This window comes from Protopterus annectens, chromosome 2.part2 (assembly GCF_019279795.1).
Source record: "Protopterus annectens isolate FY-2018-M chromosome 2.part2, PAN1.0, whole genome shotgun sequence".
In the NCBI taxonomy this organism is placed as follows: Eukaryota; Metazoa; Chordata; order Ceratodontiformes; family Protopteridae; genus Protopterus; species Protopterus annectens.
Window position 1 is genome coordinate 669557292 of NC_056730.1, and position 14876 is coordinate 669572167.

The window sequence follows — 14876 nt, forward strand, 5'->3', positions numbered from 1 at the left end:
TCTTCAAAGCCCAGATAACACAGCAGCCTATGTGGAATTATTCAAAGACACTCTGTACAGCTATGTCAGTAACTGCATAGAGATGACTTTACCTACCAGACATTAGCCTAAAACTAACTTAAAAAAGAACTCTGGTGGAATCCAAACTTGAACACATACAAAAAAAGGAAAAAAGCCCTGTGTAAAATTAGGAAGTATAACACCAAAAATGATAAAAACTCTAATCAAACTGAATGGACAACTAAGAGGACTAATTAAGTCCAAAAAATCAAATTTTGAGGAAAAGGGAGCATCCCAAGACAAGCACAACAAAAAGGCCTTCTCATCTGTGTCTGAAATCTCAAAGGCAGCGCAGAACAGTGTGCCAAACTGCTGGTAAATGGAATCATGTTCATAGAACCAGGAGATATACCAAATCTTCTAGTTAGCAGATTCCTCTCCAACTTTACTCTTTTTGCATCCCCAGCTGCTCCCAAGAAATTCCATCTAACACAACTGTCCCAGCTATCAGTAGGGAGCAGGTCTTAATGGTACTTTCTAAAGCCAAGAATACAGCTTTGATGAGCCCCAGTAATATCACAGGGTGTCTCCTAAATAGCCTGAAATATGACCAATCAGGGCCAATGGAGTCACTATTCTAACATAGCCTCAGAACAGTCTTTATACCATTTGACTGTAGGACCACAATGGTCATCCTTCTGCACAAGGGTGGGCCATCAACAGATCTTGGAACTACAGCCATGGAAGATTTATAATGGAAATGATTAACAATGAGATAGGCAACCTTCATTACTGGACCCAACCTAGTTTTATTTCATCATAGGTAGTTTATGCTTACTGAACCTAGTGAACCTCTTTGAGAAGGTCACCAAGAAAATGAATGAGAGAAAATGGTGCATACTTTCTACCTTGACCCAACTAAAGCACTTAATACAATACCCAACTAAGGCATTGTAAACAAACTAATGAAATTAGGCATAAACCCCTATGTAACCTGTTGGATAGCCAGCTGGCTTACAGCAAGGACTCAGGATGTTAGGTTTGGAGAGACCATCTCCACAGAGAGGGTGGTCACTAGTGGAGTCCAGTACAGCTCTCTACTTAGTCTGTTCCTATTTAGTATCTATTTCTTGGAAGTCAAGATCAATGTCAATGGCTTCTGGCTTACCAAGTTTGCATATGATTGCAAGCTGGGAGTAACCATAGAAACTCCCCAAGATGCTAAAATTTTATAGGAAAGTCTAACATAGAATAATAATTAGTGCCAAAGCCATGGTTTAAAACTTAATGCCAAAAAGATGCATAATAGTACCTTTTGGAAAGTCAGTTGTTGTTGTTGTTGTGTCTTTTGGCTTATCCCGGTTAGGGGTCGCCACAGCGGAACTCCGGTCCGCTAATGTTTGGTAGTGGATTTTTACGTGCCAAGTTACCAGCCCTGACACACAACCTTCAACGAAGGCATGCTCATTCAAGCATGCCTCCACACAGAAGACGCTCTAACTGAGAATCAAACGGGACAACGTCTTGCTGTGAAGCGACAAAGCTACCACAGCACCACTACTGCTGATATCTTTTGGGAAGTCAGTAACCCTTGGAAATTACCTCATGAATAAAACAACCCTAAAAGTAGACACAGTAGTCAGGGATTTAGGGACTAATGCAGATAATAACCTGTCTTTTGACCAACATATGTCTACAGTAGTAAAGTAAGAAAATTATTTAAATTATTTTTGTGTCACTCAACTTATAAGTAATGGCATGGCTTCTAGGTCCAGAGAAGTCACTGTGCTACTATAGTCAGCCCTCATCAGACCCATCATTGAATATAATGTCTCTTCAGTATACACCTGACCAGGTGTATACAACAACTGGAATTTCCACAGCGATTCCTCACACAAAGAATACAGGGTTTAAACACAATGTCCTGTGCTGATCGCCTTAAAGCCTTATCCCTATACTCTATTTCCAGAAGACTGCAGAGAGGTGACTTACCTGTGGTATACAAGGCATCCTTGGTTCTCCCCCTGTTGCACCTTTTGCATATCCACAAAATGAATAGCATCAGAACTACTAGACTGAAGGATTTAAATTTTGTTTGTGATTTAAATCAGGCACATTGGAGGGACAAGTATGTATCTCAGAAAATTCCTATTTTTTGGAATAGGATTCTCGGCCATGTGCAGCAGAGCCCTTTCACTCTGTTCAAATGTATCATGGACCACTGGGTGGAGGATGAGGAATTCTCCTGAGGCCTGGCTCCCATGTCTCTGATAGACAGAGAGAGCAGTTCAAACATGCCTAATATATTATAAACCCTTTAAAACAATCCAAGACTGTTTGTATACTTCTGAGCCCCCCAAGCCTCTCTGTGTTGGAGGGAAGCCTTCGAGTTTGCCAGTGGGAGTGGAAAGCACTAGGTAGCCTATCTACCACAAGAGGAGTAGTTTCTGGCCCAGAATTTGTAGTTTATTGGCCGTTTGGGAATTTTTCTGTCTCTTTCAACTTTCTGGTTTTAAAGCCTGCATTGCATTTATTTCCTGCCTTTCCTGTAACTAGTCTAGTCCAGATACAGATTTGCTGCATCCAAGACTGTTTGTAAGCTTATGAGAGGTGCCAAAGTCTGCTTTTCAATTTTTCCCTTAGATCTGCTTGTTCTCTCCTCTCCTGCACTTTTACTAGCTTATTAGTCTAACACTTTAGCATACCAGACTTCTTGTAGAAATTATTGTAGCACACAAAAGTGCTACCAGCACTAAACGTTCTACAAGGAAACAGCTCCAGTACTTACTATTAATGCCCAACTCTCCAGGCATGTCTAAAGGTCAGTTGCCTGTGCTTTCTCCTGTTAACCTGGTGAACTTGGGCATCCTGTGGCAATGTATCAACTGCCTCATGTACAGCGACAACCCTCTCCTCTTACCTCCCAACACTCAGACTTGTGCTGCTCAATGCTAGAAGTCTAAATCTCAAAATGCACTCGTTCAAAGCACTCCTTAAAATGGAGAACATTTACATTTGTGCTGTAACAAAGACCTGGTTCAAGGCAACAGAAAGCACCCCTGCACTACCAGGCTATAACTCATTCCACACCTTTTGGCCTCAGAATTTGGACCAAAGCTCCAAAATGGTGGTATTTCCATATTCATAAATGATGTGCACACCTCCAGACTGGTAGCCCAACATAATGCATCAGAGATACTTCAGGTGCAGTTAACATTGGGTAAGACAGTGATTAGGTCCCCAACCATGTCCCAAGACATTCACTCCACATTCCTAAGCACCCTGGTTAGGGTCCAACCTAACACACTCATACTGGGCAACTTCAACTACCCTCCATTAACTGGGAAAAATACTCATGTACCAATACACTTGCCCAACGTTTCCAGGAATTCATTACTTCCAATGCCCTAGACCAGCTCGTTATTACCCCCACTAGAGGTAGCAACATCCTTAACCTGGTCATTACTAACATGGGCGACCATTGCTCTACACCAATAGTCTACTCTTCCCTGGTTAGATCTGACCACAAATGAATCACCTTGGAAATCCACATCCCTCCCACCCACCCCCCCGCAAAGGTAACCACCATGAAAAACTTCTCCAAAGCTAACTTTGAACTCCTAAGAACAGAGGTGGCTAACTTCACGGCACCCATGCAAATGGAGAATAGTTGCATGATTGCCGAATCATACACCAATGCACCGTACGAACATGTACACAAATGCATGGAACTCCCCATACTCAAAAGAACCAAGACACTCTCCTCGAAAAAAAGGAAGCCAATGTGGTGGTCCACCATAAACAAACTCTACAACAGGAGTGTGTGTGTGTGTGAGTGTGTGTGTGTGTGTGTGTGTGTGTAAAATGCCCCAGTTGCTGGCATGGTGGTGGGTAGAGAATAAGGCTTGAACACTGTACCTTGGGACCAAGTGGCAAGAGCCTGAATTCCCCTACCCAGCACCATTTATAAAAATTTGCAGATTTTTGCCTCATATTTGTTCTGTTCCTCATAAAATCTGTGGTTTCTGTATTTTTGCTTCTTAACACAGTCAATAGTGCAGTGGTAGCATTGTTGCCTGATAGCTACAGTTTGTCTGGTTTGATTCTTGGCTGGTGTGCCTTCTGTGTGGAGTCTGCATGTCCTCCCTGTGTTTCTGTGGGTTTGCTCTGGTGTCCTCCCATTTTACAAAGACATGTGTCTGGAGTGTTTCTGCCAGAAATTGGCTTTTGTTCCAAGTCAGACTTTCCTGGTTTACAAATGTTAAATAAATAAAAATAACAAGCATTTGAATTTCAGACTTCATATTCTTGAAAAAGTACATGGTAACACAAAACCTATTATTATTGCAATTTTCTAAGTTTAAAAGATGGATATTTGAAACTTGTACCTATTTTTGGTACTCTATTCCCACATTATTGGCTTCGTCCAGGTTTTTTGTGCCAAGGTTGAGAGTTATGGTGAGAACAGAATTCACTGAATATGTTTGGGGTCTGTATTCCCCCATTATTTGCTTTGTTCAGGTGTTTTGTGCTAAGACGTTGACAGCTATGGTGAGAACTGAATTCACTAAATGGTAGCCATTTAAGTTTCAGTCTTCCTCTCCTTCATAAAACAGATGAGTTGGCATAGTAGTATGTTGCTCTGACTATTTTGTACAGGGTCCTGGGTTCAATATTTGGCAGTGAAATGTATGGTGGTATCACAGCATTTTATTCTAGCAACTTTCCAACATTATATAAGTAATGTTTAAAATGTGTCCCTGTTTTGTGACCTTTTGTCCCCCCCACCCCTAAATTTTGGCTTTTTCCAGATTTCTTGTGCTGCAAAGTTCAGAGATACAGCTGAGTGTCAAGTAGATTTTCAAGAACTTGAGAGCTGCAGGGGAACAAAAGTTTAGTGCTGCTTATGCTGCACCAGTTTGTATTGTTAATAGCATAACAGGGAGTGTACTTGCTTTTGATGCAGAAGGCTGTGGGTTCTACTCCCAGAGTAGGTAGATGTATTGCTGATACGGTACTGTATTGTAAAGGGGGTAGATGCTCCAGTCCTTCTTGGTGAAGTTACCTAGTAACTATATGAACCTGTTATCAGTTTGCCATCCATTCCCTATTGCAATATTACTAGCTTATTGTTTTTTTTTAATGCAACATAGGCAATTTATTCCTCAAGGGCAACAGTCACTTTATTTGTGAAACAATGAAATATAAAGTTGTTTGCTAGCAGCAACCTCTTTATTAGTTACAGATTTCTTTAATGTGGAATTATTTAGATGACTTTTACTTCTTCAGAGATTGTGCATATTTACTGATACTGGTGGACTGTAGAAGTTTGAGTAATCTTTTATGATAGAAATGTTCTGAATTGGGCAGTTTTGTCATTATTGGTGCATGCATTTTGTTTCATTGTTTACTGGAAAATGTTCAAAACAACAAATTTAAAACACCCTCTAACAACTGTACTGTATTGTACAAGGAATATAATTTAATACAATCAAGAAGGTGTGTCAAAGAGCACGTGTATGTTTCGTGTGCAAGGGGCCTATGATTTGAAAACAGCCCAAAGTTAATCTTTATCTGCCACTGGCAAAATGTATTTTCTTTGAATGTGGGTTTCAATGCTATTTCAATGAATGTGAGTTTCAAGGGCAGAGAAGTTTTAATGCTAATAAGTCTGCTTTTATTGTAAGATTGCATCGCTTTGTTTAGCAGATGTTTTAGTGTTTGTGCTGTAAAATGCAACATAAAACTCAAATGAAGTCCAAATCATTGTAGAAGTAAAGCAGTATGCACATTAGTATTTAAGGTAAATGGGGTGAACTAGCCAAGTAATGGTTCATTGGAATGGCTGCAGGGGGGAGGCTCCATTCGACCATGATTTTGTGAGGTGGAAGGGCAGAAAACTCAAGACAGCCCCAGCTGAACTATACCTCTTAACTGTCCAGATTTTCACAGCATGAATAGATTTTTGCTTCTTATTTTTGGCTTGTTCCTCATAAAATGTGTGGTTTTCTGGCAAATTAATTAGAAATTAAGTCACTAAATAATGACAGACACTGAGTTTCAGATTTCATAACCTTCAGCAAAATGCATGTTAAAGCAAAACCTGTTATTCTATCAACTGTCTCGGTTTATACAACAATTTTTAGTACTGTTTATATGTTCCCCCAGTATATTTGGCCTTGTCCAGATTTCCTGCATTAACAAGTTGAGAGGTATATGAAAATAAATTGCTTTATAGAATTAGGCATATCTGAACCTCTTAACTGTCCCCAATGTTGGCTCAAAATGTTGCTATTCCCCTAATAATCCCACTGCAAAATGGCAATTTTGGAAGAAAACGTGGAGGGTTTACAATTAAGAAATAACTGGAATAATCAGAGTTATAAAATACTTTTATTTCAGAAATGCATGTAGATTCTTTTATTTTGTCAGCTGCTCAAGTTAGCAGTACTAATATTAAAAAAGTGTCCATTCTTTGACAGGTTCCCAGCTGTATTGTGTGGCTATTTTATATTTTTGCATCACATTTTTGGTCCATTTTTCATAAAAGTGTGTTTTTTTTGGCAAATTAGTGGCAAATCATTAAAGACTGAAGTTAGAAAATAATGACAGACATTTGAGTTTCAGATTTCATATCCTTCAGAAATCTGATACTAATGCAAGACCTACTATTCTATTATCTTTCTAAGTTTATAAGAGCAATATTTAAAAAGTGTCCTTATTTTTGGGCCTTTGTCCCACTTCTATGTATGGCTTTGTCCAGATTTCTTGCTCTGAGGTTGAGAGGTATGATAAATGTGTCAGGGCCATCACAGTCAGCCAGAGACATTTCAAATTGTGACATACTTGTTGCACCCCACTCCCCCATGTAGTGACTCTGGATGTGTCCAAGCAAGGCAAGGAGCAGTTATGCAGTGTAAATGTGCAGAGTATCCCCCCATCCAAAGTAGACACAAGTACTACTTTTATTCTGTCCTTGATTTTGCAAAATGTTCTGGTTTCTGTCATATTTTTATACTGTTGATTTATGCTTATTATTACACAGAAAGTGCCTGTTTCTCTGTGTTTAAGTAGCAATGCTTTAATGACCATCAGGTAAGCTTGTCTGAGATTTTAAGATACAAGTAAGCTTTAATAAGCATATTGTTAAAGAATTGCCAGCACTAAAAGCCTTTCTGTTGCCATATAGAGAATACTTACATAACTAGATAATGTCCTCGGGTATTGAAATGCATATGACAGCATTTGTAATAAAGGACAGGATTACATTATTTTAAGAAGCTCATTACATTTGTTGGAGACTGGCAGTCATCTTTGCAGGCTTTGCCTGTAAACCAAACAGAATGCCAATCTTTAATGTGTGGTCCATTACCTGTACAATAATCCTTTAAGCAATGTATCTTGAGCTTTTTTCTTGTTTGCATTTAATTTTTTACTTTAATCATATTTTCCCCATGAAACAAGTAGATAGTTGTTGTCAAGCAGCAGGTCTTTCTTGGATAAGAAACATTTTTACAAGTGGGGGTATCACAGAGATTGTTACTTTCAGCATGTTACTTGGTACTTTAATAAAGCTGAATATAAATTAGAATTAGAATTGCAGTGCAAGGAGAAGTGGTTTGAGTTGAGTGCTGCTTGTTTTTCTTATACTTGATTTTGACTGGCATTCCAGTAATGTATTTAAAAAGTAATTTATTTTTTCATGCCTCGCAACATTTTTGTTTCCATCTAGATATTAAGTAAGCTGTCATACATAGTTTCATAGATTAGTACTAGGCTAACTGCCTTTGTGGGCCATTTTTAAGCCTAGCCAATTACCCCATGTGAGAATCAAACCCTGCACCTTTGGTTTATAAGGCAAATACCTTAACCATTATGCCAACCTCCCACAGCCAATGCAGTGAAATATTTTTTTTTCTTCTACACATCATTTTGTCTTGATTGGACTCTCATAATGATGGTGTGGCATGCAGGGCAGCGTATTTAATTAAAGTTCCAGTTTTTGTGGTTTTGAGCATAGCTCCTCCCCTTTCTAGTTGGCCACATCCCATCCCATTGGCCACACCCATTCAGCTGTCTCCTGCAGCCCCCCTTTGATTTGAAGTCACTAGCCACCACTGGAAAACAGAATTGCAGCAGATAGTAAAGGCAACCACAATGCCTTCTATAGTTATGTAAAGAACCTCCACAGCAATACCCAGATTTGCTCCGAGCTACTGCACAATGGTACATCCTGTACTGAGCCAACAGATATTGCCAATATACTGGCCGGCAGATTCAGTGCCAACTTTTCCCCTCTCTCCTCTCGGAAAGGACCAATCACAATACCAGTAGATTGCCAGGCACCCAGTATTACTGCATCACAGGTTAAAACAGCACTATCCAAGGCCAAGAATACAGCTCCTATGGGACCTGACAATATCCCTGGCTGTGTTCTACATAAACTACAGAGTGAACTGACACCTTACCTGTGTGCCCTGTTCAATCACAGCCTTACCTCAGGCTTTGCCCCTACTGAATGGCTCTCTGTTTTAGTCATCTGTCACCACAAAGGAGGAGTGGCTACAGACCCTGGGAACTATCGCCCCATTAGCCTGACAAGTCTGATATGCAAAGCTATGGAACTCATCATCATGGACCTAATAAACAAGGATATAGGGAATCTCCAAACTCTGGAGAGGGTAGATCATGCCTGCTCCACTTGGTCGACTTCTTTGAGTCAGTCACCAGAGCTATGGATGAAGGCAAGGTGGTTCATATAGCCTACATTAATCTGGCCAAGGCCTTTGATACCATTCCTCACTCAGTAATCATACAAAAACTCACTAAGCTAGGCATCAACCCCTATATCACTAGGTGGGTTGCAAACTGGCTCACAGATAGAACCCACAGTGTGAAAGTAGCTGACTCCAAATCAGACTGCCAACCAGTCACAAGTGGAGTCCCACAGGGATCGGTCCTGGGTCCTCTCCTGTTTGGTATCTACTTCTCAGAAGTCCAGTCCAACATGAAGGGACTCTGGCTGACAAAGTTCACAGATGATTGCAAGTTGGGAGCCATTATTAACTCCACAAGTGATATTGACATCCTACAGAAAGGCCTCACTGAGACCAACTACTGGTGTCAGAACCATGGCCTTAAGCTCAATGCCAAAAAATGTGTTGTCATCCCCTTTGGGAAAAACCCAGTCCCTATGAAATACCATACTGATGGTAGTCGACTGAACACATAAGCTGTTATAAGAGAACTGGGAACACAGGTTGACAGCAACCTCTCTTTTGACCACCACACTGCCACTGTGGTTAGAAAGTCCTTGTATGTGGCACATCTCATTACTAAGGGCTGTGCATCAAGGAAGAAAGAGGTCATAGTCTCCCTCTACTCTTCCCTCATTAGGCCAGTCATTGAGTACAATGCCCCATTTAGCATGTACCTTGCTAGACACCTGCAACAACTGGAGAGGCCACAAAAGTACCTCAAAAAGAGGATCCTAGGCCTTAAACACTTGTCCTATATGGACAGACTCAAAAAGCTCCAACTATTCTCTGTCTCATATTGCCTACTTAGAGGTGATCTCTGCTTGACTTATAAAGCCATGTCTGACCCAGCTCTGTTAGAAATGCTACAGCTAAAGAAATCCCAATCCCTCTGTACCACATGCTCCAGTGACCTCAACCTCATTACCACAATCAACAGAACATGCTGGAGGGACAGGTTGATAACCCAGAGACTGCCCATGCTATGGAATAGACTTCCTATACATGTCAAACAGAGCACCTCACTGGCCCTCTTCAAGAGAAATCTTGATGAGTGGATGGGAAATAGAAAATTCACCCTGTGGATCACTCCAGTGGCTCTACTTGACAGAGGCACTGGAAACTAAGGTCGGGTGGCATGTTGACAGGGTAATCCTATGGGCTAGGCTTGTAAAGGCTCCCGGGCCATTAGCCTAGTACACACCTATGTACCTATGAACATTCTTCCATTTATTTATTTATTTATTTATTTATTTATTGATTGGGAAAGTCCACTGGGTCAGAAACCCATTTTCAGTGGAGGCCCAGAGAGAAAAGCTCCACAATGAGTAAAATAACAACATCAGATTACAGAAGATGGGTAGTTATACAATTTTAGAAAGAAAGACTTTAAACTATATAAAAATACAAACAACAACTGTCACATCATAGCAAACATTTTACAAATACTGTAGCACCTTCTATTTAACATAGAGATGAAGGTAAAGACATCTTGTAGAAAAAAAAAATTATATTTAATTCAATTTAAGTACATTGCCTTAAGAACTGAGATATACACTAGTACCCACTCACTCCTTTTTTCACCATGGAATAAGTAAGGGAGAAATGGTAGGTAGATTGGTCATTAGTGATTGGTTACAACTTTGGATGGAGGAGTAATAAGGAGAAGATTATGGGGTCTGGTATTAAGGGAGCAAGTGCATGTGGGGTTGTTAAGACTGTAGCCTTTTAGTGAGGATTTAAAAACATTAAATGAATCTAACAAATTAATGGATGTTGGTAGAGCATTCCATACTTTAGCTATGGAATAGGAGTATAGGCTTTGTCCTGCTCTTTTGTTTGGCTTTGATATGATCAGAAGTTGTTTATTTGTGGACTGTAGATTTTTAGAGAGGGTATAGGGTTACAGGGTTGACATTAGAGGAGGCCACCTCTCTGGGTTATATACTAGCTTGTGAGCCAGAGTTAGTTGGGTGTAACTGAGGTATTGAGAGAATTCATATCAGTTTAGTATTTTGATACCTTGGCAATGATGAGTACGGTGCTGCAAACTGGAGGCAAAATTTTCAGTTTTGTAGTAGCAGCATTGTAGTTTATTAAAGAGGGAGGAGTGAAGGTTTGTGAAGATGGGTGTTCCATAAAAGAGGGAGGACAGTATTAAAGACTTGGCCAGCTTGATTTTTGTGGGTCCATTCCTGTACTTTTGATGTCTGTAGAGATTACCTAGTTTAAAGTGAATACTTTTTATAGTGTTAAGAATGTGTTGTCCATAGGAGAGTTTATTGTCTATTGTTATTTCACTGATTGTTGTCTTTCGTGTAAGTAATTAGCAAACCAGGACAGTGTATGTAGGGACTACCCTATTTCTGACAGTTGTTGAAGTAGTTTGGTATGGGACAGTATGTTGAATGCCTTAGATAAGTCCAACAGGACTACTGAAGTTATTGGGCTTACATCTAAAGTGTTATTCACAGTGTCTGTGAAGGAGAGGAGGGCAGTGATAGTGCTATATAATGGGCAAAAAACATGTTGTTTTGGGGTGAGGAGGTTGTTATCTATGAGGTGGTTGAGTATTTAACTATGTATACCCTTTTCTAGTATTTTGGAGAGAGGAGAAAAAATAGAGATTGGTCTATAGTTAGTAAGGTCATTTGTATTACAGACTTTATGGAGTAGAGCTATAATGGAATTTTTTCCAGAGTTGTGAGATGGTTCCTTCGGTGGTGGATCATTAGAAAACTGATGAGGTATTCATGTATAGATCACATATATCCATGTGCTTGTCAGATGTTGCAATACTTTATAAACATATAGTGTGCATCACACACTTCCCTGCATACAACTGTACATGTGGTATGTCATGACTCAAAATTCTACAGCTTTCTTAGCCCATGTCTTCTAACTAACTCACTTGTGTACTCTTGAGCATCATTTAAAGCCTGTGTCTGTTACTTTTTATGTGCCTGGGCTTCTTCATCTAGGGCTGACAGGCGACTGTGCATGAATGTTATCATACTGAGCTGCCTGGCATAGCCTTCTCTGCTGTATACAACAGTGAATCCTTGCATGTATATAGAAACCTAAATCTGTCTTTCTTCACTTTAATCACTCACTCAGTGGTGTAACATGCCATGGTGTATGCTCTGTTAAATGCATCCTCAACAGGCATGCATGGGGGTATGAATAATATGAGTCAGGGCTTTATAACACTCATTAATTCAATGGTTCAATCATCTAATGAATAAATTAACAAACTTATGGTCTACATCAGCCAATTTAAAGTTTAGCTAGTAGACATCACTGAAGAATATATAATTTTAGAAAACCAGCTATCTAATGCCCATTGAAATATTGATATATAATTTGCCAGTCTTTCACGTCTAGGTAATGAATTCCACAACCTCCCTGCCCTAATATGAAAGAAAATTTTCTTTATCTTTAAATTGGAAGTAGGAGTTTATACATCTAAATTTGTATTCCTTGTACCAATACCATGATCAATAAAGTCAATATCTGAAATGGCAGCCAATAATTTATCCTTAAGGCATCTATATATCATAATGATGTCACTTCTTTGAAACTGGTAAATCAAGGAATACATAGACAAATATACCAGTCTTTCTTTATAGGATAAGTTATTACATTCATCTATCTGTCTGGTAATGGATTTTTGAATCTATTCCAACTTCTTCAGTTGAAAAAGATTTAAATGTACATAAAGTCCCACACATTTGATAATAGGTCTTAAACTTATTGAATAGATATTTAGTAGCACCTGACTATATCTGCTGGAGAAACATTGAATGACATTCCTCATAAGACCATAATGATGTTTGTCTCATTATCTTCAAAGTTAAGATTTGTATCTACCATGATACTAACATTTGTCATTACCTCAGAAGAAACACAAAGCCAGGGCATAAGGATGTTGATTATTATTATGATGCTCAAAATATAAAATGGAACATTTTCCATTTATAATTCTTATAACTTTGGTTGTTGTCTATTCATATAGATTATCCAAGTAAAACTACAACAGATACCAGTTACTAGTATTAGCTATTTCCTCCCATCTTAATATTGTCAGCAAACTTGCTTAACCATACAGAGTTAGATTTTGGACATTCTGGCATCTCTTCACCAAAAATAGTGTCCCCAAGACTGAGCCCTGAGACACTCCCCAGCCATTAATCTGTGCTTGGAGTAGGAGTTTTTAATTCTCACTCTATATGTTCTACCCAGTAGCCATTTGAATACCCATGTAGCTATGTAGCCAGAGTTATCAGTTCTCATTAAAGTCCTTATAGCTGTTTCATAGGGGATGGAGTCAAAAGCCTTAGCCATATCAAAAAAAGACAACATCAACAGCTAGAGAATTATCCAGTGAGCTAACAATCTCTTCATAAAAACATATCAAATTAGCAAGACATAATCTCCCTGAAAGGAAACCAGATTGATATATATCAGAGCTAGAGTCCACAACTTGCTTACAGGAAAGCCATAGTGACCTTTTTTCATAGATTCATAGATTATTACTAGGCTAATTGCCCTTGCAAGCCATTTTAAGCCTAGCCCAATTACCCCTTGTGAGACTTGAACCCTGCACCTTGTGTTTGTAAGGCAAACACCTTAACCATTAAGCCATCCTCCCACCACTTCAAAGCACTTACCCAATATGCAAGTCAAACTAATAGGTTGATAGTTCTCCACCATATATCCTGGTTTACTTTTCAAAATGGCAACTATTATAGCTTCCTTCAGGTCCACTTTATACCCTCGAAACACGAAAAATCCGAATCCAAATCGCACGACACATAAAGAGCGAACTGCAGATATGTCGAATTTACTAAAGCGTGAAAATGTAAACCTCGAACCATCATAGTCGGCCAACCCACCACCCGCAACACACTACCTACCCAAACACAATAAAAAAACACATGCATACACTAACCAAATCCCTACTTCTAACCCTAAATTAAAGTACCAAAATATTACTGCTAACCCTGCACTAACCCCACATACACAACTGTCTATGCACTATCCTTAACCCCTCCCTAACCCTAACTTCCATAACTACCGCACACTTCCCCTTCGGAGCTATACCCAAACAAACTAAATATTCCACACACATACACTTAACAAAACCCTACACTAAAGCTTCCATACATTACCTACATAAAACCTTACATACACTACCTACCTGTGCACTTACCTTAACCCCTCCCTAACCCTAAGGTCCGTAACTATTGCACACTTACCTTACAGAGCTATACCGCAGATGGGCCAACTATGCAATTTCGATATTTCCTCTTTCGCGGTTTCGTTCGTTCGATGCATTCGGGGTTCGCTCTTTACGTGTCACGCGATTCAGATTTGGGTTTTACTGCTTTCAAGAGCTTAAAGTAGACCTCTTCCTTCCACAGTTTGGGAACAAATGCTGCCTTGAATGATTTTTGGAGCAATTAAGTTAAAATTGGAATCAACTTTTTAGATATACCATCGAAGAAATGTCCATTAAGACCATCAGGTCCTGCTGCTAAATTTTGTTTTATTTTAGTTAAGGCTTGCTTTACCATTACCTCATTCATAGTAAGAAAACTGCTTCTCATCTTTTCTTTGTCGATGATTTGAAACTGTACAGTTCATCAGATGAAGAACTGAAAGCACAACTGCAAGTTGTCAAAACTTTTTTTAGATGATATAATAATATCATTTAGTCTTGATAAATGTGCAAAAGCAACCTTTAAAGCAGGAAAACTGTACCACCAAGAAAACATCAGTTTGGGGCAAGAATGTGATATAAAAGAACTTGAGCAAGAGGGAGTGTATAAATATTTGGGAATTGATGAAGGATCAACAATAAAACATGAACAAGTGCTAATAAACTTAGTAAGGAGTACTTTAGAAGAATTAAATTAATCCTCAAAACACCATTGACATCTAGGAACAAAATCCAAGCTATAACCAATTTGTTCTTCCTGTCATAACTTACAGTTTGGGTGTGATTGTCTGGCCCCAAATGTGCTGGATAGATTTGATAGAAAAACAAAAAAGATGCTTCATGCTCACCAAATTATTTATAAGGGTCTATATTAAATCAGCAAATGCTTAAAAAAGTGA